This window comes from Pelobates fuscus, chromosome 6 (assembly GCF_036172605.1).
Source record: "Pelobates fuscus isolate aPelFus1 chromosome 6, aPelFus1.pri, whole genome shotgun sequence".
In the NCBI taxonomy this organism is placed as follows: Eukaryota; Metazoa; Chordata; class Amphibia; order Anura; family Pelobatidae; genus Pelobates; species Pelobates fuscus.
Window position 1 is genome coordinate 243,013,308 of NC_086322.1, and position 27,958 is coordinate 243,041,265.

Here is a 27,958-nt window from a genome sequence, read left to right on the forward strand (position 1 = left end):
ACTGGCAGAGATTGGCAGAGTACACGCTGTAGGCCTGACACACCCGCTAGAAGACACCTAACTGCTATAACAGTGAAAAAAGTTTTTTGGTTTTAAATGCACGCTTTTGTGACACCAGATATGAGTGGCAATGTGCACTGCCAGAGGTTGGCAGAGTACACGCGGTAGGCCTGGCACACCCGCTTGAAGACAACTAACTGCTATTCAATCTATAACAGTTTAAAAAGTTTTTTGGTTTTAAATGCATGCTATTGTGACACCAGATATGAGTGACAATGTGCACTGGCAGAGGTTGGCAGAGTACACGCTGTAGGCCTGACACCCGCTTGAAGACAACTAACTGCTATTCAATCTATAACAGTGAAAAAAGTTTTTGGGTTTTAAATGCACGCTATTGTGACACCAGATATGAGTGGCAATGTGCACTGGCAGAGGTTGGCAGAGTACACGCTGTTGGCCTGACACACAGACGCATGCAGACAACTAACTGCTATTCAATCTATTACAGTGAAAAAAAGGTTTTGGGTTTTTAAATGCACGCTATTGTGACACCAGATATGAGTGGCACTGTGCACTGGCAGAGGTTGGGAGAGTACCCGCTGTTGGCCTGACACACGGACGCTTGCAGACAGCTAACTGCTATTCAATCTATAACAGTGAAAAACATTTTTTTGTTTTTAAATGCACGCTATTGTGACACCAGATATGAGTGGCACTGTGCACTGGCAGAGGTTGGCAGAGTACACGCTGTAGGCCTGACACACAGACGCTTGCAGACAACTAACTGCTATTCAATCTATAACAGTAAAAAAAATTTTTTGTTTTCAAATGCAAGCTATTGTGACACCAGATATGAGTGGTGGCACTGGGCAACTGCAATTAGATTACACAGAAAAAAATGCAGACTGATGTTCTAGCCCTAAAAATTGCTTTTTGGGGTGCTGTCCTTACAGCAGAGATCAGATGAGTCCTTCAGGACTGTAGTGGACATTGAATACACTAGCCTAGCTATACCTTTCCCTATCAAATGAGCAGCAGCTTCACTTTCCCTCCTCTATCTAAGAATGCAGCTTCAGAATGAATCTAAAATGGATGCTGTACAGGAGGTGGGAGGGTCTGAAAGAGAGGGTCTGCTGCTGATTGGCTGGAATGTCTCTGCTGACTGTGAGGCACAGGGTCAAAGTTTACTCAATGATGACGAATAGGGGGCAGATCAAACCGCGCATGTGTTCGCCCGCCGTGGCGAACGCGAACACGCTATGTTCGCCGGGAACTATTCGCCAGCGAACAGTTCGGTTCATCACTAATCAAGACCTTCTGCAATATCACTAATAAAAATATTAAAGCGAATGGGTCCAAGTACAGATCCCTGAGGTACCCCACTGGTGACAAGCCCAAGCTTCGAATATACTCCATTGACTACAACCCTCTGTTGCCTGTCACTCAGCCACTGCCTTACCCATTCAACAATATTGGATTGCAAACTCAAAGATTGCAGTTTATTGATAAGCCTTCTATGTGCAACAGTGTCAAAAGCCTTACTGAAATTTAGGTGAGCAATGTCTACTGCACCACCCTGATCTATAATTTTAGTTACCCAATCAAAAAAATCAATAAGATTAGTTTGGCATGATCTCCGTGAAGTAAACCCATGTTGTTTCTGATCTTGAAATCCATGTGTTTTTAGATGTTCAAAATTCCTATCCTTTAACATGGTTTCCATCACTTTCCCCACTACTGAAGTAAGGCTTACTGGCCTATAGTTGCCCAACTTCTCCCTATTACCTTTCTTGTGAATGGGCACAACATTCGCTAACTTCCAATCTTCTGGGACTACTCCTGTTAACAATGATTGGTTAAATAAATCTAGTTTATTAATAGTTTATTAATAGTTTTGCTAGTACACCACTAAGCTCTTTTAATAGCTTTGGGTGTATTCCATCAGGTCCCATTGACTTATTTGTCTTTACTTTTGACAGTTGAAATAGAACCTCTTCCTCTGTAAACTCACATGTAATAAATTACTAATTAATTATTTTTCTTAACTGAGGTCCCTTTCCTTCATTTTCATCTGTAAATACCGAACTAAAATATTCATTGAGGCAGTCAGCTAGACCTTTATCCTCATCTACATACCTTCCTTCTTTTGATTTTAATCTAACTAATCCTTGTTTTACTTTTCTTTTCTCATTTATGTATCCAAAACAAGTTTTGTCCCCCTTTTTTACAGACTGTGCTATTTTCTCTTCTGTGTGTGATTTGGAAGCTCTTATAACTTGCTTAGCCTCTTTCTGCCTAATATTATAGATCATTCTGTCTTCCTCACTCTGTTTTTTTTTTATATAATTACTAAATGCTTACTTTTTGTTTTTTACTATTTTTTTTTTAATTTGTCAAATTTTTATTGATAGATTATAAAAGGACAAACATATCACATAGCCGAGCAAAATGCCGAGGACAAAAAAAGAAGGCATTTGAACCCGGAAGTAACATACAATACTATTACAGAAAACATCTTAGACATAAAATATAAATTGCCTTATTAAATTCAATAATAGCTGAAAATAGCCACGGCCACATCTACACAAAAAGATAGAGATGGGCCATGGCTAACAATCAAGACACACATCCAATTGGTCTTACATAGGAGAGAAAAAAAATAAAAAAAATAAAAAATAAAGTAAAGTCAAATTGCCCAAAAACAAAGTTGTTCTAGTATCTACTAAAAGGTCAGAGAGATTATGTGAAACTATCCTAATCTTGCTTTCATACCAACTATGCAGAAATTGATATGCCTAGTACCCAAATTCCATCCCATTACCAGTCGGTGATATCTACAATAAATTTGGAATAGAACTCACAGAGTCCCTCATTAGGGAGGTTATTACTTAAGAGTAAACCCTTTTCCATCTCAAGTTGGTATAATAGTTGTGCTTTAAGTTTGCCTTTTTTTGGGATATCTATATTTTTCCAAAATCTAGCAATTAGAATTTTAGTTGCCATTAAACAATGAACCAAAATCAATTCCAAATTACCATGTATTTCCAAGCCAAAAAGGTGGAGTAATGCAAAATCCGCTTTAAACTCCGGTCGTATACCTCCAATTCTAAAAATGAGGTCAAAAATGATAATCCAAAGAGGTTTAATTCTGGGACAAGTCCACCAAATATGGAGTAAAGTTCCTTCAGGGTTGAAGCATCGCCAACAGTTTGGGGGATTAGATATGGATATTTTAGAAAGTCTTACAGGGACCAAATACCATCTAAACAAAATTTTTGTAAAAGTCTCAAGAATATTCAGGTTGTGTATATGTTTCCTTGTCAGCATAAATACTTTACACCAATTATTGTGAGGAATGGAGATACCCAAGTCTTCTTCCCATTTAGTTAGAGCATTAGGTATATCCGGGACCCCCGTAAGTTTTATCAAATCTATCGCAAGAGAGAACACCTTCTTTACATCTAAACCAGAAAAAATCTTCCTGAACAGATTGCCCGTATCAACAGCCAGAGAGATAATATGGTCTTTAAGAAAACTCTTAAGACATAGATAGTTAAATATCTCCTTAGAGGGTAAGTCTAACTCCGTCCTGAGAGTTTCATAACTTTTCATATGCTGACCTTCAAAGAGATCTTTTATCTTATAGGAACAGTTTTTATACCAGTGCCTTAAGTTTATCTCTAACATAAACTGTTCTAAAGAACGTATAGTAAGATTCTCACAAAGTTTTTTCTTAATTTTCAAAATATTTTTTAAATATGACCATTCTTTAAGTGTTTGAGATAGGGACAAAACGGGGAGAACTGAGATGTCTTGCAGATCTCTATTCTTGCTTACTTCCCTCCACAAAAGGAGCTCCAGATTATCCAGACCAATTCTGGCTGATTCAATTTTATACCAGGCTTGATTTCTAGAGTCACTTATTTGTAAGTGGGAAGCATGGACCAACATATTAGCCTGATATATTTGCGTAATCAGGGGGTATCCTAGTCCACCCTGTTGGGTCTTCTTAGATAAGGTATAAGTATTGATTCTAGGACGTTTCCCTTTCCATATATATGATGTAATACTACTTTGGACCATGTTCAGCCAAAAACGAGAAATCGAGAAGGGAAGCATTCTAAAAAGATAGGCCCATTTTGGAATTATATAGGCTTTGATAGTATTTATTCTTCCCCACCAGGAGATCTCATGAACTCTCCAGTCTTTCAGTAAGGTGTTGGTCTCTTTTAGTAATTTCAAAAACCCCATTTAGTCAACCCCAAATAATTGATCTCTTTGTTCGTCCATTTGAAATCCAAAGCGCTTTTTAAAAGCGCTAGGTTTTCTTTTTTGATATTAACAGCTAGAGCTACTGTTTTATTCAGATTTAAACTAGAATTAGATATACTGCTATAATTATCAAATTCTTGCATTAGGTACGGGAGAGAGCTGAGGGGATCAGTAATAGAAATTAGAATATCATCCGCGTATAAACACAGCTTCCACACATCCTCCTGAGCTCCCATACCCTTAATCCCTGAGTTGCGTCTAATATTGTTCGCCAGTGGTTGTATAGAAAGGACATAAAGTAAGGGGGAGAGAGGGCAGCCCTGCCTTGTCCCATTAGAGATACAGAACCACTCTGAACATAAGTCACGGGCTACAATTCGGGCAGTAGGGTTTGAATATAAAGAACCTACAGCGGTCAAAAACCACCCTTCGAAGCCAAACTGAGAAAGAGTTCTCTTCATAAATTCCCACCCGACCCTGTCAAAGGCTTTCTCAGCATCTACCGACAGGGTCAGGAGGGGAGTTCCTTCCTGTCTGGCCCAATCCAATAGATTGAACACCCTACGAGTATTATTAGAAGAATAACGTCCCGTTATAAACCCTATCTGATCATCATGGATCAGAGATGGTAGGACTTTTTTCAGCTGTTCGGCCAATATTGCAGCATAAAGTTTGGCGTCGGGGGCGGGGCCTGACCGGGGAGCCGAGCAGACACGCTTTCTGTGAGCTCCCGAGCCTGGGCCCGATTTTCAGCGACAAACAGAGGAATACTCACCCGAATCGGTCCTTCAAACTACCGCAACTGACACGGTGCAAGCAGGGGTACAGAAGGACACCTCGCAAGCCTGTAAATATGCTGGGAATCCGGGCCGGGAACTTGGGGCCTACAACACATGGTGGATGGGAGAGACGGCCGCTCTCCCGACCCGCCAAAACAAGCGACACCCGAAGCATTGGGCCTCCCTACCCCCCCCCCCCCCAGGACCAGAGGGGGTTATCCTGGTCCACACAAGCATGAACCTTAAGCCTAAACTGAATGCAATGGCTGAAGACAGCCGACAGCGTGAAACAAATAGTCAAGCGGACGCTCCTAAAATGGCGACCTCAGACCACACTACAGAGCATACCTATGCCCAGCCACTACACGAGCGTCTAGATGCACTGTTCACCCGGTTCTGGGAAATGCTGGATAGGCGGATGGCACATCAAACCTCTAAACGCAAAGAGGAGGTGAGGCAGTCCCAAGCTGTAAGGCGGAGCGGGCAGACCCCGGGAACAGCCGCCGCGCACCGACGGGCGGAACACCCACCCAGGCAGGGGAACATTAGGAGACTCCCTCCTATCCACCGACCACATCGCAGGAGAGCCGCCCGCCGCTGGCGGTGGATGACCACCAGGACCCTCCACAGCGCCCATCACGGGAAAGACCCGGCCCCGAGAGGCAACCGGGTCTGTGGACGCACGGTGCCAACCATACAAGATGCCCGGGAAAAGCGAGAAGCCCCCTGCAACAGCCACTTCCACTCCTCGCTGACCCACCTGCAAACGCTGCCGATAATCCTACCCAAAGGGGGCCTGTGCGGCGTACGCCTACCCTGTCTCACATGCAGAGCTGCCAGAACGGGCGTCGGGTGAAGTAACCCGGACCCCAGCAAGCCGCGGCCCGCAGACAACACTCCAGCCCGCAACGCAGAAACTAAATATATGACCATAAATATATGACGAACTATGAACTCTAAAACATGTCACCTACCATGGTAAACTGACCCAGTCACACAGTTAAGCATTTAATTCGTCCAGCGCACATTGTAACGTTAACATGCATGTTAATCATTCACTCAATGTTCCTTTGGCCTGTTGGCGCAAATCTGGGCTCCCTATGTGACCCAAGTATACTCACTACTGCACTAATAGGCAATACTACCTGAGTTAATCAATACCTAACGTGGTTTAGTGCTGTATGATAACCAATTTGCCACTCTTCATTTATACGTAAAATATGCTAACCTGTCAGCACAGTCACCATTGTATGCATGTAGTTAAGTTTGAATAACCTTAGTTTAACCTCATACCGTACTAACGACTGGTTTCTTGTTCTGGTTGTCTAGGATAACAGCACATCAGGCTCACATATTATTGCAGTCACACTGACTTAACTAATCAGGCTTCCTAGCTTTTTGTGTACCTAACTCGCTTGGACGTAGGCTATGTCATTTTTGCTACCCTTATTTGCTACGGTTTTGCGTATGTCCCTACTCATGCTTTTTCTCCTATAAAAAAGAAAAAAGAGAGGCATTACTAATCTGGAAATGTGACACATTACTGTTGTATTAATCCGAAGCTGTAACCCATTTGCACATTTTCCCTGTTTTCTTTTTCTGTACCCTTACTCATATGCCTTCAATAAAAAACAGATTGACAAAATTAAAGTTTGGCGTCAACATTGACTAAAAAAATAGGGCGATAATTGGTCACATCAGAGGGCGATTTTCCCTGTTTCAAAATAGGGGTGATATGTGCCCTTAGTAGCTCAGGAGATACCGAGCCTTTGAACACCATTTTGTTAAAGGTATCGGTTAGGAGTGGAATTAATTGTTTTCTAAAGATCTTAAAAAAAAGGTTCGTGTAGCCATCCGGGCCCGGAGCTTTATTGTTTGCAAGGTTATTTATTGCTGCTTCTACTTCGCTCTGTGAAATGATTTTATTTAGCATGGCCTTCTGATCGTTGGACAATTCCGGTAGCTTAGAATTTTTCAGATAGATCTCCATCTTAGCTATGTCAGGAGATGTATTCAAATTATATAGGCTCACATAGAAAGATCTACATTTTTCAGCAATTTCATCTGGCTTATAAATACACTTGTTTCCATCTACCAATTTAGAGATCTTTTGATCAGCCACTCTTTTTTTTAACTTATTAGAAAGAATAGAATCCACTCTGTTGTTCTTATAATAGTATTTAATATTGAGCTTGTTAATGTTGCTCTCTATCCTAATCTTAATATGAGCATTAATTTTTTCTTGACAGCGGGTAATAGAAAGAGCTCTCTGGTCAGAATAAGATTGTTTGTTGGCTTTAGAAAGATTGTAAAATTCAATATAAAGGTCGGACAGAGTATTATTTAAGTTCTTTCTCTGCTGACTTGCTAGTTTGATCCAATATCCTCTAATGACTGCTTTGCAAGAACACCAAAGACATTCTTTAGACATCTCATCAGATGAATTTTCTTTAATAAATAGATCAATTAAATTATCTATATAGTCGATATTGGCTTTGTTTTTCAATAAGTAGTCCGCTAGTCTCCATATCGGAGGAGATCTAATATTGGTCATCACCAGCTCAGCAATTATCATATCATGATCAGACCAAGTATTTTACAAAATAGAAATTGTAGAGATCGCCTTGACTAGGTCCAAATTACCTAAAATCAGGTCTATCCTAGCTGCTGAACAATGGGGGATAGATCTATGCGTATAGTTCTTTTCATTAGGATGGAAAAGTCTCCAACAATCAAATAGCTCCACTTTCTTTATTGTCCTACTAAGTAATGCTGCCTGCCGTTTCAGGGATTTATCTATCTGCTGATTCTTAGTTAATTGTTTATCCAATAAGGTGTCACATATACAGTTAAAGTCACCAGCAATCAAAATTCGGCCTTTTTTAACCTGTTCCAGCAACCTCAAAATTTTACTCAGGGTTTTGATCGGATCTTTATTGGGTAAGTACACATTGACTAGTGTGTAATCTAACCCATTTAATTGACCGACCAAAATAATAAATCTCCCTTCCGGATCAGAGTGGCTATAATAGCATTCAAAGGAAACTTCATTTGAAAAGATTATAGAAACCCCACATTTTTTTCCCTTGTAAGGTAGCAGAGTAAATAGTCGGATATTTCTTATAAGACCACAGTTTTTTAACCTCCCCCATCCAATGGGTTTCTTGAACAAAACCGATTTCTATTCTCTGATTAATAAGAGTGTTATACAAATAACCTCTTTTAATGGGAGAATTAAGGCCTTGGGCATTAATAAAAATCACTCTGACCATAAGTTGATCCATTTAAACCTATTCTGACCTTTATATGGCTCTTTGACAAAAATCTCCTTATGTAAGACCAATTGAAGACAAAACACACAACAAAATCTTCTAAATACCTTCCTTCTTTTGTTTTTATCTAACTAATCCTTACCGAACTAAAATATTCATTGAGGCAGTCAGCTAGACCTTTATCCTCATCTACATACCTTCCTTCTTTTGATTTTAATCTAACTAATCCTTGTTTTACTTTCCTTTTCTCATTTATGTATCTAAAAAATGTTTTGTCCCCTTTTTTTACTGACTGTGCTATTTTCTCTTCTGTGTGTGATGTGGAAGCTCTTATAACTTGCTTAGCCTCTTTCTGCCTAATCTGATAGATCATTTTGTCTTCCTCACTCGGGGTTCTTTTATAATTACTAAATGCTAACTTTTAGTTTTTTACTATTTTGGCCACATCTGCGGAGTACCACAGTGGTTTCTTGAATTTTTTGCTTTTACTGACAAGCCTTATGCAATTTTCTGTTGCCTTCAGTAGTGCAACTTTTAAATAATCCCATTTCTCTTGGACTCCATTTAAATTGCTCCAGTCTGATAATGACTCCTTTACACATATTCAAATTTTTTGTGTGGTGTGACTCAGTCACTGTTCTTATTTTAAACCACACTGACTGATGATCACTGGATCCTAAACTATCACCTACAGTAATATCTGATACCAAATCTCCATTTGTTAACACTAAATCTAGTATGGCCTCTTTATGAGTTGGCTCCTCAACGACTTGTTTTAAAGACAATCCCAGTAGGGAGTTTAGAATATGTGTGCTCCTGGCACAAGTAGCTATTTTTGTTTTCCAATTCACATCAGGAAGATTAAAGTCACCCATGATGATAACTTCCCCCTTCATTGTCATTTTAGCTATTTCTTCAATTAGTAGATTATCTAACTCTTCAATTTGTCCTGGGGGCCTATAAATCACACCTACACGAGTTACTGTGTGATTACCAAATTCTAACGTAACCCAAACGGACTCTATGTTCGCCTCACTAAGCTTTATTAGGCTAGATTTTATGCTATCCTTCACATACAGGGCCATCCCTCCCCCTTTCCTGCCTTCCCTGTCTTTTCTATATAAAGAGTACCCTGGTATTGCTATGTCCCAGTCATTTTTCTCATTATACCATGTCTCAGTAACAGCGACTAAGTCTACACTATCAGTTGCCATTATTGCCACACGTTCATGGATCTTATTCCCTAAACTGCGAGCATTTGTAGACATGACTCTAAGCTTATCATTTTTTAACACACTTGCTACAGGCACCTTCTGTCCTTGTTTTGGGGGACAATTGGATTAATGTTTTATCACCCTTTTGCCCCCCCCCCTCCTAGTTTGAATACATCCTAGCAAAACCTCTGAACTGCTCACTGAGAACATTTGTTCCCTTTTGAGAAAGATGCAAACCATCTTTTTTGTACAGCTTATTTCCATTCCAAACAGAGCTACCATGAGAAATAAAGCCAAATCCTTGCTCCCAACACCATTCACCAAGATTACAGATTTGTCTCCTGTCTCTGTGAGCAGTAGCTCCGGGAAGACACCTCACAAGACCACCATTGTCCATCTCCACACCTCTTATGATGGAATCCCCCAACAACAACTGCTTTCTATTAGGCCTCACCATAGTCTCCAAGCCTGTCTCCATAACACCACTAGCCTCGGTGCCTCTCTCCACAATACCACTAGCCTCAGTGCCTCTCTCCACAACACCACTAGCCTCAGTGCCTGTCTCCATGACACCATTACACTCTGAAAGGACTATTTACTGCTCACCATCTTGCTACAGATCATGGAGGATTCAGCGGGGAAAATCCTTGTATAGCTCCAAGGACTATGTATTGTCCAGTCCCTGGGAGGAAATAGAACTAGTCCCCTACACTGTTCCAGGAAGGAGAGGCTCCAGGGGAACCCCAGTCAAGCAATGGCAACTAAGGCAGAAGAGCTAAGGTTTTCCCCGGCCCGGTACCGGCTAGGAAGCAATCCTTGACAGAGGTAGCAAGTCGGGGTACAGGGAGCTCCGCTACAGTAGGGGAGCCTTAAAAGCATCAGGTATAATCCCTTGCTCTGCAATATGTGCTTAACTCACGATCCTAATGTACTCCTAATGTCCAGTATGCAGTATGCAAACACATTGCAATATCTCTGTGTAATGATAGTGTTTTTTTGTTTTTTTAAATGTCATATTTTTTTTTATTACAATGCTGCATTAGGATTAATAAAGGGATTTTTTTTCAATGAAAAGAAATGTAGTGAGTGTTCAATTAATGAGCCACTCACCAATTCTAACCTTTATTCAAATAAAATTTCTCCTCCCCTTTTCTTAAATGCTGTTCATTGTAGTGGTTTGCTCTACCTGGCTGAGTCTTACAGTGTGAATACACTTGCTACCATTGCAGATGAAGTCAGTTTAAGCTGATAGAGCACTGTTTATTTCCTAGCTGAAGGCTGACCACTCACGCTACAGACTGGATGTGTAGAAAAGCTTTGTTCTTCTCAGGGAGGAAGGGTTAAGTGGGTAATCCATTGCCCACTCACCTTTTCCTTTTATATTTTGAAAAATCACCTTTTTAAATTTAAAATAACTCCTCCTGCTGCCCTTTTTTAATATATACAAGACTGCAAAAAAAAATAAAAGTAAACACTCATTATGAATTAAATAAATAAAGTGATCTCACTTTTTTCTTTTTTTAAACAGAAATAATAATCTAATTTTGACAACTCAGAATTGGCATGGCAGAAAATTCTGATATTGCATAGCCGAACAAAATATTTTCACCATATTCAAGTCTACCATAAACCAACCAGTTTTTAAAAATATTTTGTGCGAGGGGGCGGGGCCTGGCAGCTAAGATGGCCGGCTGCACATCTCATGAGCTCCTGCAATAACGAGCAAATGCACGCAAGTACCGAGTGACCCACTAACGCCAGAGGCATACGGTGGTTTTTATCTAACCACCCACATGTATAGCTAACCTATACTGAATGCAGTTGCAAACAAGGAGAACAGAGCACTGCCTAAAGGTTATAAATATGAGTATAGAAAATAATAAATTTTTAATGGTGAACAAGATACAAAGTGATTATTTTGCACATTCGCTCCTGATACGTCTAGGTGTTTACCCACAGAGGCATCAAGAGATATTATGCAGAAACGTAAGATTTAAAAGACAACCAACACTTAAATAGCGAAGCTGTCGTTAAAAAATTTATCTATTCTGTCTACTGTAACAGTTTATCTAATGTTACAGTTGATATAGAGTATTCTGTTACAATTGGTCTGATTTTGACAAATCGATACTGTCTGCAGCTGCAGTGTCTACAGAATAATCTGTTATAGAGAATGACAAATACAAATTAGACTCACAGTTCGTGTGACAACACAAAAAAAACAGACAAATGCTTGTCTGATGTTGTAAATATATGCTGTAGTTAGAATATATATCCTTTACCTGAGAGAGCACCTACTATGGTTTAGTTAATTAGATACAACCCCAATAACGGTATAGCATGAAGAAATAGATAGGAGAAATAGTTACTGTGCCTTCAAGGGCACCGACCAGATAGGAGGGCTAGCTACAGGAATAAAGAGAGGAGAGAGGGAGAGAAAAAGATTATATCCTCACCGTGTAACTGTGCCTTCAAGGGCACCTCTCTAATATATAAACTAACTAGCTAGCATTTAGATAGTTTTAGTCTCAATAGATATAATGCGTTGTCTACTGCACAGTATCTAGTGTCAATGCGCTGAAAGCGCGATAACTTTAGTCTCAATAGATATAATGCGTTGTCTACTGCACAATATCTAGTGTCAATGCGCTGAAGGCGCTGAAAGAGTTAAGCCACAAAAAATGTATGCGGCTAAATCTTAAAATACCCTCCCAACGTACACCAAAAACTTGTATAGCTATAAATTGCAATAGAGATATCCAGAGGTGATCGTTGCAAGTGCAAAAAGTATAGTACTGGGGAGGATAAGGAAAAACCCCGACGCGCTTTTCGCCGGTAAGGTGGCTTTTCAAGGGGAACATGATCGCGTCAGAATAGACTTTTAAATAGGGCGCCCAAGAATTTGATAGGAGCCCCGAACGTCGACGTCATCAGTTGTCACTGATGGGAGACGGTGGTCCGAGAGGGCCATATGATCCGATTCAGAAGACAATAATGTTGTTATGTTGCCATGTTAGCAGCTAAAAAGGAAAGTAAAATAAGGGGGCATGTATAAAGGCATATATAATAGTACACTAGTACACTTGTTACAGGCATAATTAAAAAGCTGAATCACTGCATAATCATAGATTTTATGCTATCTGATGGATCTGTTACCTGTAGTTAGTATAAAAGAGTGCAGGTATATTATTTATACATACAGGAGCTTGCTTGTGCCCCTTATCAAATTGGCAGAGCTGTGCATATGTACAGAATGCTTATTGATGCTGACAATAATCCAATTACATTAAATGTACCACTCTTATATATGTTTGTGTGACTCATCTTTTTTATTTACCGTATATTATTTATTTTTGCCAAGTGGCACTACATATAGATAAAAGGTCTACATATAAGAGGATTTACATATAATTAATTAGTGAGTGATATCACTATGAGGGTAGGTACGATGGAAAATTGCTCCATACATTATACACAGAATATGAAGGATGTATTGCCAAATTTCCATTTTTTACTGCAACAAGATAGAAATAGATTTATTGTTATGTAGATCCATACTGTGTTCGCCATATGTAGATACTAAGTGATAGGTATGTTAACTTAAGATCATATTTATCAAGAGGACGTAACATATAGATATCGAGTAGGGGACCTGTAGTTGTTTGGAGATAAAGCAGGGGGCGTTCTCAGAACTTACTATCTCTGCAGTATCTTATTATCAAAAAGTAGTAGATTACTTTTGATTGTCAGAGAGTCGTGGCATTTAAATTGGTATATTGGAAGTAATGGTGTGTACCAATGATTGTACATAATCAAAAAATCGATAAATGTCACAAAAAATGAGAGACAAAAGATTATTATTGTCTAGGAACTGAATTCAAAGTTTAGTGTATAAAAGGTGTATAATTGAATTCTTCATTAAGTCCCTGTGGGGTAAGGGTCCTAAAAGAGTATATCCATTTAGATTCCTTTTGAAGTAACTGCTGATTAAAATTCCCTTTTCTAGGATTAAAGGTCAATTTCTCAATAGCCTGAAATCTTAGATTGTCAGTATTGCCATGGTGAAAATTCATGACATGTCTTGCCACAGGTGTAGGTGTGATGGTAACTCTGTAAAAAATACCATCACACCTACACCTGTGGCAAGACATGTCATGAATTTTCACCATGGCAATACTGACAATCTAAGATTTCAGGCTATTGAGAAATTGACCTTTAATCCTAGAAAAGGGAATTTTAATCAGCAGTTACTTCAAAAGGAATCTAAATGGATATACTCTTTTAGGACCCTTACCCCACAGGGACTTAATGAAGAATTCAATTATACACCTTTTATACACTAAACTTTGAATTCAGTTCCTAGACAATAATAATCTCTTGTCAGAAAGGTAGACCTAGGTGGAAAAGAGGAAACTCCCCATCCCCACACTAAGTCGACCCAATAGGAGGCCCCTCCCTTCGGTAATGCTTCAAGATAAAACTTAACTTTTATTGTAATTAATCAAAAATAAAAAATATGATGCAAACACAAACAAACAAATAATAAATGGTAAAAAAGGAAGAAAAAGATATAATATATATGTTTGTGTGACTCATCTTTTTTATTTATATTATTTATTTTTGCCAAGTGGCACTACATATAGATAAAAGGTCTACATATAAGAGGATTTACATATAATTAATTAGTGAGTGATATCACTATGAGGGTAGGTACGATGGAAAATTGGTCCATACATTATACACAGAATATGAAGGATGTATTGCCAAATTTCCATTTTTTACTGCAACATGATAGAAATAGATTTATTGTTATGTATATCCATACTGTGTTCGCCATATGTAGATACTAAGCGATAGGTATGTTAACTTAAGATCATATTTATCAAGAGGACATAACATATAGATATCGAGTAGGGGACCTGTAGTTGTTTGGAGATAAAGCAGGGGGCGTTCTCAGAACTTACTATCTCTGCAGTATCTTATTATCAAAAAGTAGTAGATTACTTTTGATTGTCAGAGAGTCGTGGGATTTAAATTGGTATATTGGAAGTAATGGTGTGTACCAATGATTGTACATAATCAAAAAATCGAAAAATGCCACAAAAAATGAGAGACAAGAGATTATTATTGTCAAAAAAGAAAAGAAGCCAGTGACAAGTCAACCAGCCTCTAAGTGTGTCAGGGGAATCCTTACAAGGGGGTAACCCTTACATACGTGAGAAAAAACAGTATTGTCAGAAAGGTAGACCTAGGTGGAAAAGAGGAAACTCCCCATCCCCACACTAAGTCGACCCAATAGGAGGCCCCTCCCTTCGGTAATGCTTCAAGATAAAACTTAACTTTTATTGTAATTAATCAAAAATAAAAAATATGATGCAAACACAAACAAACAAATAATAAATGGTAAAAAAAAAAAGGAAGAAAAAGATATAATATAATGATGGGGAGAGCCACAAAAATAACTGCGGGTGTGGACAATAATCAATGGTATAATATTAGTGGTCCTATAAAAAAACACCCCCAGATAGAAGTCCAGCAAAAAAGCTCAATAGTTAGCTAGGGTGAGGTATAAGGAGGAGAGAAAAGGGGGGAAGGGAGAGAGTTAAATAATACTGGGACTCGAAAAGGTACAGAATCCTGGTACTTTACCTCTGACGAAGGCGCATTAAGACGCTGAAACGCGCGTTAGGTTAGTTTAGTCAGGAGCAGCCACTTACATAGTTACATAGTTACATAGTTAGATAGCTGAAAAGAGACTTGCGTCCATCAAGTTCAGCCTTCCTCACATTTGTTTTTTGCTGTTGATCCAAAAGGCAAAAAACAAAACAAAAAAAAAAACCCAGTTTGAAGCACAATTTTGCAACAAGCTAGGACAAAAAATTATTTCTTGACCCCAGAATGGCAGTCAGATTTATCCTTGAATCAAGCAGTTATTACCCTACATTGAAGGATTATATCCTTGAATATTCTGTCTTTGCAAGTATGCATCTAGTAGCTGTTTGAACATCTGTATGGACTCTGATAAAACCACTTCTTCAGGCAGAGAATTCCACATCCTGATTGTTCTTACAGTAAAAAAACCTTTCCTTTGCCTTAGACAAAATCTTCTTTCTTCCAGTCTAAACGCATGGCCTCGTGTCCTATGTAAAGTCCGGTTTGTGAATAGATTTCCACACAATCGGGGGTTTGTATTGGCCCCGAATATATTTGTATAATGTTATCATATCCCCTCTCAGGCGACGTTTTTCTAAACTAAATAGGTTTAAATTTGTTAACCTTTCTTCATAGCTGATATGTTCCATTCCTTTTATTAATTTTGTAGCCCGCCTCTGCACTTTTTCTAGTGCCATGATATCCTTCTTTAGAACAGGTGCCCAAAATTGCACAGCATATTCAATATGTGGTCTTACCAGTGATTTATAGAGAGGAAAAATTATATTCTCGTCCCGAGAATGAATGCCCTTTTTCATGCATGACAATACCTTACTGGCCTTGGCCACTGCTGATTGACATTGCACATTGTTGAATAGTTTGTTGTCTATAACAATTCCCAAGTCCTTTTCGTGTGTTGTTATCCCTAATTCACTTCCATTAAGGGTATACGTTGCTTGTGTATTCTTTACGCCGAAGTGCATAACTTTGCATTTTTCAACATTAAATTTCATCTGCCATTTGAGTGCCCAGTCCTCCAGTCTATCTAAATCCTTCTGCAGCAAAGTAATATCTTGCTCACATTGTATTATTTTACAAAGTTTTGTGTCATCTGCAAACACTGAAACATGACTTTCAATGCTGTCTTCAAGATCATTTATAAAAATGTTAAATAGAAGGGGTCCCAGAACAGAGCCCTGAGGGACACCACTTGCCACCTCTGTCCAGCTTGAAAATTTACCATTAACAACAACTCTTTGTATTCTGTTTTTAAGCCAATGTTCTACCCAAGAACAAGCATTTTCATCGAGACCGATTTCCTTGAGTTTGAACACTAATCTTTTGTGTGGAACTGTATCAAATGCCTTGGCAAAATCCAAATAGATCACATCCACTGCAACACCCTGATCTATACTTCTACTTACTTCTTCGTAGAACGCAATCAAGTTAGTTTGACATGACCTGTGCTTCATAAAACCGTGCTGATTTTTGCTGATAACCATATTCTTCTTAAGGAATTCTTGAATATTATCCCTTAATAAACTTTCAAATATTTTACCAGCCACAGAAGTTAAGCTCACAGGTCTATAATTTCCAGGCAAGGATTTTGAACCCTTTTTGAATATAGGAACCACATCTGCCTTCCTCCAATCCTCCGGAACACTTCCTGAAAGAAAAGAATCTTGAAAGATTAAAAACAGAGGTTCACTTATTTCTACACTTAGTTCCTTAAGTACACGTGGATGGATACCGTCAGGCCCTGGAGCTTTGTTTATATTAACTTTCTTTAGTTGCTGCAGCACATTGTCTTGAGTTAACCAATTACAATTATTCTGCAAGTTTTTAGTAGCAATCATTTGCACATCTATTGCCATGGGTTCTTCTTTAATATATACGGAGGAGAAATAGTTATTTAGAATTCCTGCCTTTTCTTGGTCTTCATTAACTAACACCCCCATTTCAGTTTTAAGTGTACCTATACTTTCATTTTTGTTTTTTTTAGAATTTATGTACTTAAAAAATGCTTTGGGGTTGGTTTTGCTCTCTTTAGCTATCATTTTTTCATTTTGAAGTTTAGCAAGTTTAATTGCCTTTTTGCACGCATTATTTGCTTTCTTATATCTTTTATAAGATGCATCTGATTTGTCTGATTTAAATGCTTTAAATGCCCTTTTCTTATTTTTAATCTCTTGTTTTACTTCTCTACTAAGCCACATTGGTTTTAATTTGTTTCTTTTATATTTATTTCCCAATGGTACATACTGAGAAATGTACCTTTCTAATATTTGTTGGAAGATGATCCATTTATCCTCAGTGTTCTTTTCACTAAAGAGTTTATGCCAGTCAATATATTGTAAAGCTTCCCTTATCTTATTGAAATTGGCCTTTTTAAAATTATATGTTTTAGTATACCCCATGTGCTTTTGTTTTTTTGAGTTTATTTCAAAGGACACTATATTGTGATCACTATTTCCCAAGTGCTCACCTACTTGAATGTTGGTCAAAAGATCAACGTTGTTTGTTAAAACCAGGTCCAGACAAGCGTCCATTCTAGTTGGTGCTTGTACAAGTTGTGACATGAAGGTGTCATTTAACAAGTTTAAAAACCTAATTCCCTTTGCTGAGCTACTAGTCCCTATGTCCCAATTTATGTCTGGGTAATTAAAATCTCCAATAATTAAAGTGTTACCAAGATTTGCAGCTTTCTCAATTTGCTCAAACAGCTGTTGTTCCTCGTCAATATTAACATTAGGTGGTTTATAACATATCCCAACCAATAGTTGGTTTCCCTTCTTTTCCCCCAAGCAGATATTTACCCATAAAGCTTCCACATTTTCCTCATCGCATTCAATTTGCTTAAGATTTGGCTTTAAATCATGGTTGACATACAAACATACCCCACCACCCTTCTTGTTTTTCCTATCCTTCCTAAATAATGTGTACCCATTTAAGTTAACTGCCCAGTCATGTGTCTCATCCCACCATGTTTCAGTTATGCCTATTATATCATATTGTTTAGTGTATGCTAATGCCTCTAGTTCCCCCATTTTGTTATTTAGGCTTCTTGCATTAGTAAGCATACATTTAATATCATGCGTCTCTTGTTTATTTTGTGAATTACCAACATTACATAGCTTCTCTGTTCTGAGCTTGCCCCTCCCCCCGTCTCCACCCTCCTTATACTGTTCTAAAGCCCATCTCCTTTCTGTCCTATCTGCATTTTGTAGATTGGTATGACCCTCCCCCCTACTACTAGTTTAAAATCTCCTCCAACCTTCTAGCCATCCTATCCCCCAGCACTGCAGACCCTCTTCCGTTTAGGTGCAATCCATCACTATTATATAGGTTGTACTCAATCGCAAAGTCGGCCCAGTGCTCTAAAAACCCAAAACCCTCCTTCCTGCACCAAGACTTCAGCCACGCATTAACCTCTCTAATCTCCCGCTGCCTTTCCACTGTAGCATGTGGCACAGGTAATATCTCAGAGAATACCACCTTGGAGGTCCTTTTCTTGAGTTTGCTACCTAATTCCCTGAAATCATTCTTTAGGACCTTCCATCTTCCTCTTACTTTGTCATTGGTACCAACATGGACCATGACCGCTGAGTCATCCCCAGCCCCTCCCAATAATCCATCCACTCTGTCAGCAACATGCCGGACCCGAGCACCCGGGAGACAGCAAACTGTCTGGTTGAGCCGATCAGAGTGGCAGATTGCCCTATCTGATCCCATTTCACAGGGATCTAAGAGCAACTAAGTATCAATGTGCACTTGATACTATTTGTTTCTATTTTTGTAACCTAGCATACCAGGATTCTGTACCTTTTCGAGTCCCAGTATTATTTAACTCTCTCCCTTCCCCCTCTTTTCTCTCCTCCTTATACCTCACCCTTGCTAACTATTGAGCTTTTTTGCTGGACTTCTATCTGGGGGTGTTTTTTGATAGGACCACTAATATTATACCATTGATTATTGTCCACACCCACAGTTATTTTTGTGGCTCTCCCCATCATTATAGGTTAGTTTAGTCAGGAGCAGCCACTTATTATAGATTCTAGCAAGCATTAGCTTTAGAAATTTGGGGGTTGAGAAGGTGATTTTTACAGAAAGGAGCCTTGGATGATCAAACTCTCTCCTTGTGATCTGGGGGTTTGAAAGGGGCATTTTTTGAGAGAGGGACTTTGAATGGGCTAACTCTATCACTGAGCTGGTACAAGTTTGCAAAATTCAGCTCTATTGACTTAGTTAAACATCCCATTACACAGGGATCTAAGAGCAACTAAGTATCAATGTGCACTTGATACTATTTGTTTCTATTTTTGTAACCTAGCATACCAGGATTCTGTACCTTTTCGAGTCCCAGTATTATTTAACTCTCTCCCTTCCCCCCCTTTTCTCTCCTCCTTATACCTCACCCTAGCTAACTATTGAGCTTTTTTGCTGGACTTCTATCTGGGGGTGTTTTTTGATAGGACCACTAATATTATACCATTGATTATTGTCCACACCCGCAGTTATTTTTGTGGCTCTCCCCATCATTATATTATATCTTTTTTTTACCATTTATTATTTGTTTGTTTGTGTTTGCATCATATTTTTTATTTTTGATTAATTACAATAAAAGTTAAGTTTTATCTTGAAGCATTACCGAAGGGAGGGGCCTCCTATTGGGTCGACTTAGTGTGGGGATGGGGAGTTTCCTCTTTTCCACCTAGGTCTACCTTTCTGACAATACTGTTTTTTCTCACGTATGTAAGGGTTACCCCCTTGTAAGGATTCCCCTGACACACTTAGAGGCTGGTTGACTTGTCACTGGCTTCTTTTCTTTTTTGACAATAATAATCTCTTGTCTCTCATTTTTTGTGGCATTTTTCGATTTTTTGATTATGTACAATCATTGGTACACGCCATTACTTCCAATATACCAATTTAAATCCCACGACTCTCTGACAATCAAAAGTAATCTACTACTTTTTGATAATAAGATACTGCAGAGATAGTAAGTTCTGAGAACGCCCCCTGCTTTATCTCCAAACAACTACAGGTCCCCTACTCGATATCTATATGTTATGTCCTCTTGATAAATATGATCTTAAGTTAACATACCTATCGCTTAGTATCTACATATGGCGAACACAGTATGGATATACATAACAATAAATCTATTTCTATCATGTTGCAGTAAAAAATGGAAATTTGGCAATACATCCTTCATATTCTGTGTATAATGTATGGACCAATTTTCCATCGTACCTACCCTCATAGTGATATCACTCACTAATTAATTATATGTAAATCCTCTTATATGTAGACCTTTTATCTATATGTAGTGCCACTTGGCAAAAATAAATAATATAAATAAAAAAGATGTCACACAAACATATATAAGAGTGTTACATTTAATGTAATTGGATTATTGTCAGCATCAATAAGCATTCTGTACATATGCACAGCTCTGCCAATTTGATAAGGGGCACAAGCAAGCTCCTGTATATATAAATAATATACCTGCACTCTTTTATACTAACTACAGGTAACAGATCCATCAGATAGCATAAAATCTATGATTATGCAGTGATTCAGCTTTTTAATTATGCCTGTAACAAGTGTACTAGTGTACTATTATATATGCCTTTATACATGCCCCCTTATTTTAGTTTCCTTTTTAGCTGCTAACATGGCAACATAACAACATTATTGTCTTCTGAATCGGATCATATGGCCCTCTCGGACCACCGTCTCCCATCAGTGACAACTGATGACGTCGACGTTCGGGGCTCGACATTCGGGGCACGATCTGTGAGTCTAATTTGTATTTGTCATTCTCTATAACAGATTATTCTGTAGACACTGCAGCTGCAGACAGTATCGATTTGTCAAAATCAGACCAATTGTAACAGAATATTCTATATCAACTGTAACATTAGATAAACTGTTACAGTAGACAGAATAGATACATTTTTTAACGACAGCTTCGCTATTTAAGTGTTGGTTGTCTTTTAAATCTTACGTTTCTGCATAATATCTCTTGATGCCTCTGTGGGTAAACACCTAGAGGTATCAGGAGCGAATGTGCAAAATAATCACTTTGTATCTTGTTCACCATTAAAAATTTATTATTTTCTATACTCATATTTATACCCTTTAGGCAGTGCTCTTTTCTCCTTGTTTGCAACTACATTTCGTTTAGGGTTAACCCCTTCACTGCCTACACAAATTTCATACACTTGGCTTTTCATTTTTGTTATACTGAATGCAGAATCCATAGCTTCATATATTCCGACATACATGTATAGCCTGGAACCCAACTATAAAACAAGTGTACTAACATTAAACTTTTGTTTAAGTTAACACTTATCTCTTATGCCTTAACAGGCATACTTTTCCTAGATTCTCACTCTGGCTAAACAACCCCATGCTGTCAGTTAAAGTTTCTAGAGCTTAGTATATTGTCGAATTATTGCTTACTGACATAGTTTTAACGTATCATCTATTTGCTATATACCTAAAAATTGTGTCTAGCTCAAACCAACATAATAATAACAAAAAATGTGCAGATTCCAAGTGCCGAATTGAATGTTTGTTGCTTACTCTATGAGTGCTGTTGTGGCACTTCACATAAACCTGTATTTACCTTGCACAGAAAAAATAAAGAATTAAAAAAAAAAAAAAAAAAAAAAAATATATATATATATATATATATTGTGCAAGTGTATATTTGTGGCAGTGTGTATCTTTGTGTATGTGTGTCTGTGACATTGTGCATATGTAAGTAGCATTGTACAATCTGTGCATGTATGTCTGTGATACTCTGTATCTATCTGTTTGTGTATGTGTTTGAAAGTGTGTATCTATGTGTGCTAATGTGCATCTGTGTGTGTAGCATGTCATGTTATGAAGCTGTGTGTAGCAGTGTGAATTTGTATGTGTATCTGTGAATGCTAATTACTGTGTTTGAATGTATTTTACTATGTTTCTGTGTGTTTTGGAGTGTGTGCATATATATCTAGGAGTGTGTATTAAGGTGGTCTAGCCAGTGGGTTTGTGAGAGGCCACCAAGAGAATTGTTTGCAGTCCTCATCTTGAGTGTACTTTAATAGAATAGAACAGTATAGGTGTAATACATAGAACGTGGATGTACTTATATATCTGAGACAGAGAGGTGATTTGATAGTTGGTGTTCATTTACAATAATTCGATAGTACAAAGTAAGCCTCAGTGAGCAGAAAATATCTTAACCTTTTAAACTATTTTTTCTTTCGTGTATGTTATGCTGATATGTTATTCTATATTTACTGTTGCCATGTCATGTAACGCCACAGGTTATTTTCTCATTATCTTTCAAAGTGGCTTGTCTATCATGCTTATTTGTGACTTTGTCTATTATGATGTTGTCCTGGTGTTCATTAACCATGTTCAGTCTTCCCGCTGCTGCTCTCCACTGATTTGGTGCTCTAATTCCTTTGGTCTAGAAATTTTCCAGGTAGACATTGCCTGTCTCTTCCTTGGGGTACGATTCATCAAGAAATATAACACATGAATGCTGTCTTTGCTGATTAACTTGAATGGGAGTCGTGCCTCCAAAAGACTCAATAATCCGTTACGGAGATTAATGGATCACCCCCTGCGTGTCTGTCTCATGTTTGCTTGACTTCTTTGTTGCATCCTTACTTAATAACAAATTATTTTTTCTTTGTGTCTTTGCTTAGACTATACAACTAGATGAGGGATAGGCAGTCTTTAGCTCTCCAGCTGCTAAAGATTACAAGAGTTATGCAGCCAGTCCATCCAATAAGAAGTGTAGATGGTTGCCTATCCCTTGACTAGTTCAATTGTCTAAAAGGAGATTGAATTGTAAGACAAAATAGAAAACCTCAAACTTCTCATTACGTAATATGTATGGATGTATAGAAGAATTACGTCTTGCAAACAAAGGTTTTTGAAACATTGGACAGACACATCCTGGAAAATTCTAAATGTCAATTTTTCTTTTCTGCGCATTACTATTCAGTGACCCATTTAACTCAATCTCTATTACACTAAGTTAGAATATACACCTTATATGCAAATATCACATTGTGTTACTGCTTCTTCAACACAATTCTGTTTATTTAATAGAGATCATCAGTTCCCTCTAGACTTATTGCAACACTTGCTATTGCACTACCTTATTTAGAGTAATAAACCAGCATGTCTGTTTATTGACGCCTGATGTAAAGATCATATATTATTATGTCTGTAGTTTGTACAGGAAAATCAAATAAGTAAGATATTTTAATATCCAGATTGTATGCTTGCATTTTGCCTGCTTTATTTTGATGCTGTATATTATAGTCTCATTTTTTATTTCTTTCAATGTCTGTTGTGTGTTTTGTTTTTGTCTATGACTTCATATATTTTTATTTGTTATAAATTCTTGGCTTTTTGTAGAATATACTTTTCAGAACTTGAATGTGTGTATGTGTTGCTTTCTTTTGTGTGTGTGCCCATGGCAACGGCCAGTAGCTTTTCTGAAAATGTTTTTCCAGGCAAACCAGAAATCTCACATTCTTAAGAATAAATGTATTTTGTTGAAATATGCTTGCTTGGAATCTCAGGGGCCTCTCAGGTGTCTTTAGCAATGTAATGACTTCTAATATACAGGAACTTTACCCTCTTTTCACATAGTTCTGCACTGCAGATAAAGAATAAAAGAATATTTATACCTACAAAAAAGGTTTTGTAGTTAGTTAGCTATTGTCATTGTCTCTGGCACCTGGCCTTATATACTACCATTTTCTATGCTGGGTTATCCCTGGATTTGATTCCAGATTCTTATGTCATGATACATTTGAAAGTGTCCAGCAGCACAATGCTTTGCAAAACCACACTAGTAAACCAGCTAGGTAATTTTATAACAGGACAGGAGGCTTCATATTTTGCATAATCTTTCTTTACTAAAACTCCAGCAGCACAGGTTTAACAATAAAGTTTAGTGAAAAAAACATTGCCATAGGGCAGTGATGGCGAACCTTTTTGAGCCCGAGTGCCCAAACCGCAATACATGCCAACTTTTTTTTCCTTAAAGTGCCAACACGGCAATTGCATGTGTGTGTGTGGGGGGGGTGCGTGTGTGTGTGTGTGGGGGGGGGGTGCGTGTGTGTGTGTGTGTGTGTGTGTGTGTGTGTGTGTGGGGGGGGGGGGGGTGCGTGTGTGTGTGTGTGGGGTGCGTGTGTGTGTGTGTGGGGGGGGTGTGTGTGTGTGTGTGGGGGGGGTGCATGTGTGTGTGTGTGTGGGGGGTGCGTGTGTGTGTGTGTGGGGGGGGGTGCGTGTATGTGTGTGTGGGGGTGCGTGTGTGTGTGTGGGGGGGGTGCGTGTGTGTGTGTGGGGGGGTGTGCGTGTGTGTGTGCGTGTGTGTGGGTGTTGTATGTGTGTATGAGGGGTGCTGTGTGTGTGTGTGTGAGACGGGTGCTGTGCGTGGGGTAGGGGTGCTGTATGTGTGTGTGAGAGGGGTGCTGTGGGGGGAGAGGGGTGCTGTGGGGGGGTAGGGGTGCTGTGGGGGGTAGGGGTACTGCTGGGGGGGGGCGGGTACTGTGTGGGGGTAGGGATACTGCTGGCGGGGTATGGGTACTGCTGTGGGGGGGTAGGGGTACTGTGTGTGGGGGGTAGGGGTACTGTGTGTGGGGGGTAGGGGTACTGTGTGTGGGGGGTAGGGGTACTGTGTGTGGGGGGTAGGGGTGCTGTGTGTGGGGGGTAGGGGTACTGCTGGGGGGTGGTAGGGGTACTGCTGGGGGGTGGTAGGGGTACTGCTGGGGGTGGTAGGGGTACTGCTGGGGGGGGTAGGGGTACTGCTGGGGGGGGTAGGGGTACTTCTGAGGGGGTAGGGGTGCTGGGGGGATGGTAGGGGTGCTGGGGGGTAAGGGTGCTGGGGGGGGTAGGGGTACTGCTGTGGGGGAGTAGGGGTACTGCTGTGGGGGAGTAGGGGTACTGCTGGGGTGGTAGGGGTACTGCTGGGGTGGTAGGGGTACTGCTGGGGTGGTAGGGGTACTTCTGGGGGGTAGGAGTACTGCTGGGGTGGTAGGGGTACTTCTGGGGTGGTAGGGGTACTTCTGGGGGGTAGGGGTACTTCTGGGGGGTAGGGTGCTGCTGGGGGGTAGGGTGCTGCTGGGGGGGTAGGGTGCTGCTGGGGGGGTAGGGTGCTGCTGTGGGGGGTAGGGTGCTGCTGGGGGGGTGGGGGGTGCTGTGGGGGTAGGGGTGGAGCTGGGGGGGTAGGGGTGGTGCTGTGGGGGTAGGGGTGGAGCTGGGGGGGTAGGGGTGGTGCTGTGGGGGTAGGGGTGGAGCTGGGGGGGGTAGGGGTGGTGCTGTGGGGGTAGGGGTGGAGCTGGGGGGGTAGGGGTGGTGCTGGGGAGATAGGGGTGGTGCTGGGGGGGTAAGGGTACTTCTGGGGGGGGGGGGGTAGGGGTGCTGTGTGTCAGTATCCCTCCCCCCCTCCCTCCTTCTTACCTTTAATGAAGTGGGGGGGGGGGACAGCCATCCCTGGTGGTCCGGTGGTGGTACCATCATCCCTGGTGGTCCGGTGGTGGCAGGCAGTGCTTCCGTGTCGGGAGGCAGGGGGAGGGATCTGTGAAGCAGCTCCCCTGTCCTCCCGCGCGATGCTGTGTGGAGCGTTGCCATGGTAACGCTCCACACAGCATCGCGCGGGAGGACAGGGGATCAGCATCACAGATTCCCTCCCCCTGCCTCCCGACACGGAAGCAGAGTAGGCGCCTGCCGTTTCGGGCAGGCAGGTGCCTACTTTGCAGTGATGGCGGACCTGTGGCCGCGTGCCCACAGAGAGGGCACGGCGTGCCACCTGTGGCACGCGTGCCATAGGTTCGCCATCACTGCCATAGGGTATAAAAGGCCCTTCCTCTTGCATCATTTCCTCTTTCTTTGCTGCTCCAGTCAGACAGGTCAGAGTATTTTATTCTCTGCTATTGAATTTACATTTACACTGTCAGAGTGTCCTTTCTCTGCTCATACTCAATATTGAATTTACATTTACCCTGTCAGAGTTTCCTTTCTCTGCTCATACATACTACTGAATTTACATTTACACTGTCAGAGCTTCTTTTCTCTGCTCATACTTACTGTTGAATTTACATTTACTCTGTCAGAGCTTCCTTTCTCTGCTTATTCTTACTATGGAATTTATATTTACCCTGTCAGAATCTTGTATTCTCTGCCCATTCTTACTATGGTTTTACATTCACACTGGGTTTGATGGATTGTCTCTATATTTGATTATCACTATTTATTTTCTTAAATTTTTCCCTTTCTCCCCTATATCCCCACCTGTAATACCTTTGCTTCCCTCTCACTATCTCCCTGTCATTCATTTTGCGATCGCGGCAAGTTACCGCGATCGCGCTTATCAAACCAGGGACTGGGGCATTGGTTTGGGTCAGCGGGAGGGGAAGTGTGGGAATCTGCGTTACCGGCATTAAGATTTGCACGCGAACGGCGGCCATTTTGGGTATCGCAGACCGCGAGATCCAGGGCGGCCAGCCACCTTCCCAGACCGTGATTCACACGGTCTGGAATGCTCTCATTTCTCCTACAGGGTTTTTCAATGCCTGTCAGGAGCTGTGATATACATAGCACCATGTGTATATGTGTGTGTGTGTGTGTGTATATATATATATATATGTATGTATGTATGTATGTATGTATATATATATGTGTATGTATATGTGTGTATGTATGTATGTATACATATGTATGTGTGTATATATATATACATGTGTATGTATGTGTATATATAGATGTTTCACAATGTATTTCATGCATTAGGTTAGCTCAATGGGCTAATACACTAGCAGTACACTGTCCATATCTTATGGTTCACAGGTTCTATCCCCACTGAAGTAGATAAAATAGGAATAACCTATTTGGGTAACCAGAGAATGTGTTCACGATTTTATATCTTGTGATCTATTAATTTCTGTGTATTTTTCGTATCCACGCTGGCGGGCCGCAACTGCTAGCCGCGCTGTCGTTTTGGCGCGAACGGCGGCCATCTTAGATCTCGCACCTGCGAGACCCACGACTGCCATTTGCGCCCCTAGCGGTTATGACTCACACGTTGGATATGTATAGTTAAGTAATTCCATTAAACAATAATTTACTGTGGAACATTGCTGATAACAAACGGCACTGTACATTAACCATTACACTGCTGCAGAGTGTCTATACAGAGGTGACTCCTCTCAGTTGGGGGTGAACCCCACTCACGCTCCTGCCAATACCATAACAGGAGTGGCACCCTATGCTGGGTGACCCCCAAGCGGAGCCATACAGCACTTGATGCAGGATTTATTCAGGGGTGACCCCCTTACAGATGGGGTGACCCCCCCACAGGCTCAAAGAGACACAGTGCACGCAGGTTCAACATCCTGCCATACACTAACAAGATGACTCTATGCAGTGAATATCGGACACCCACACTACGACTGGGGTGATCCACGCACCTCCTTACCAAGGAGTGAGGAAATTGCAAATGTACAGGCTCCACAATTCATATATTGTTGGGTGAACCCCAAACCAAACAGGCCCTCCACCCTTGACGGGTGCGGCCCACTTATACGACCGCTCATCCCGGTCGCACAGAGGGTGACCCCCTCTTCAGGCCACTCGACCCCTTGCGACCTGAGGGTCTCGGGTCAGATAACACTGGGTGACCCCCAGTCATTAGTGGAAGCCGACTGTACTACTACTCATGTACTTCAGTACCTGACATTCTCCTGTCTTT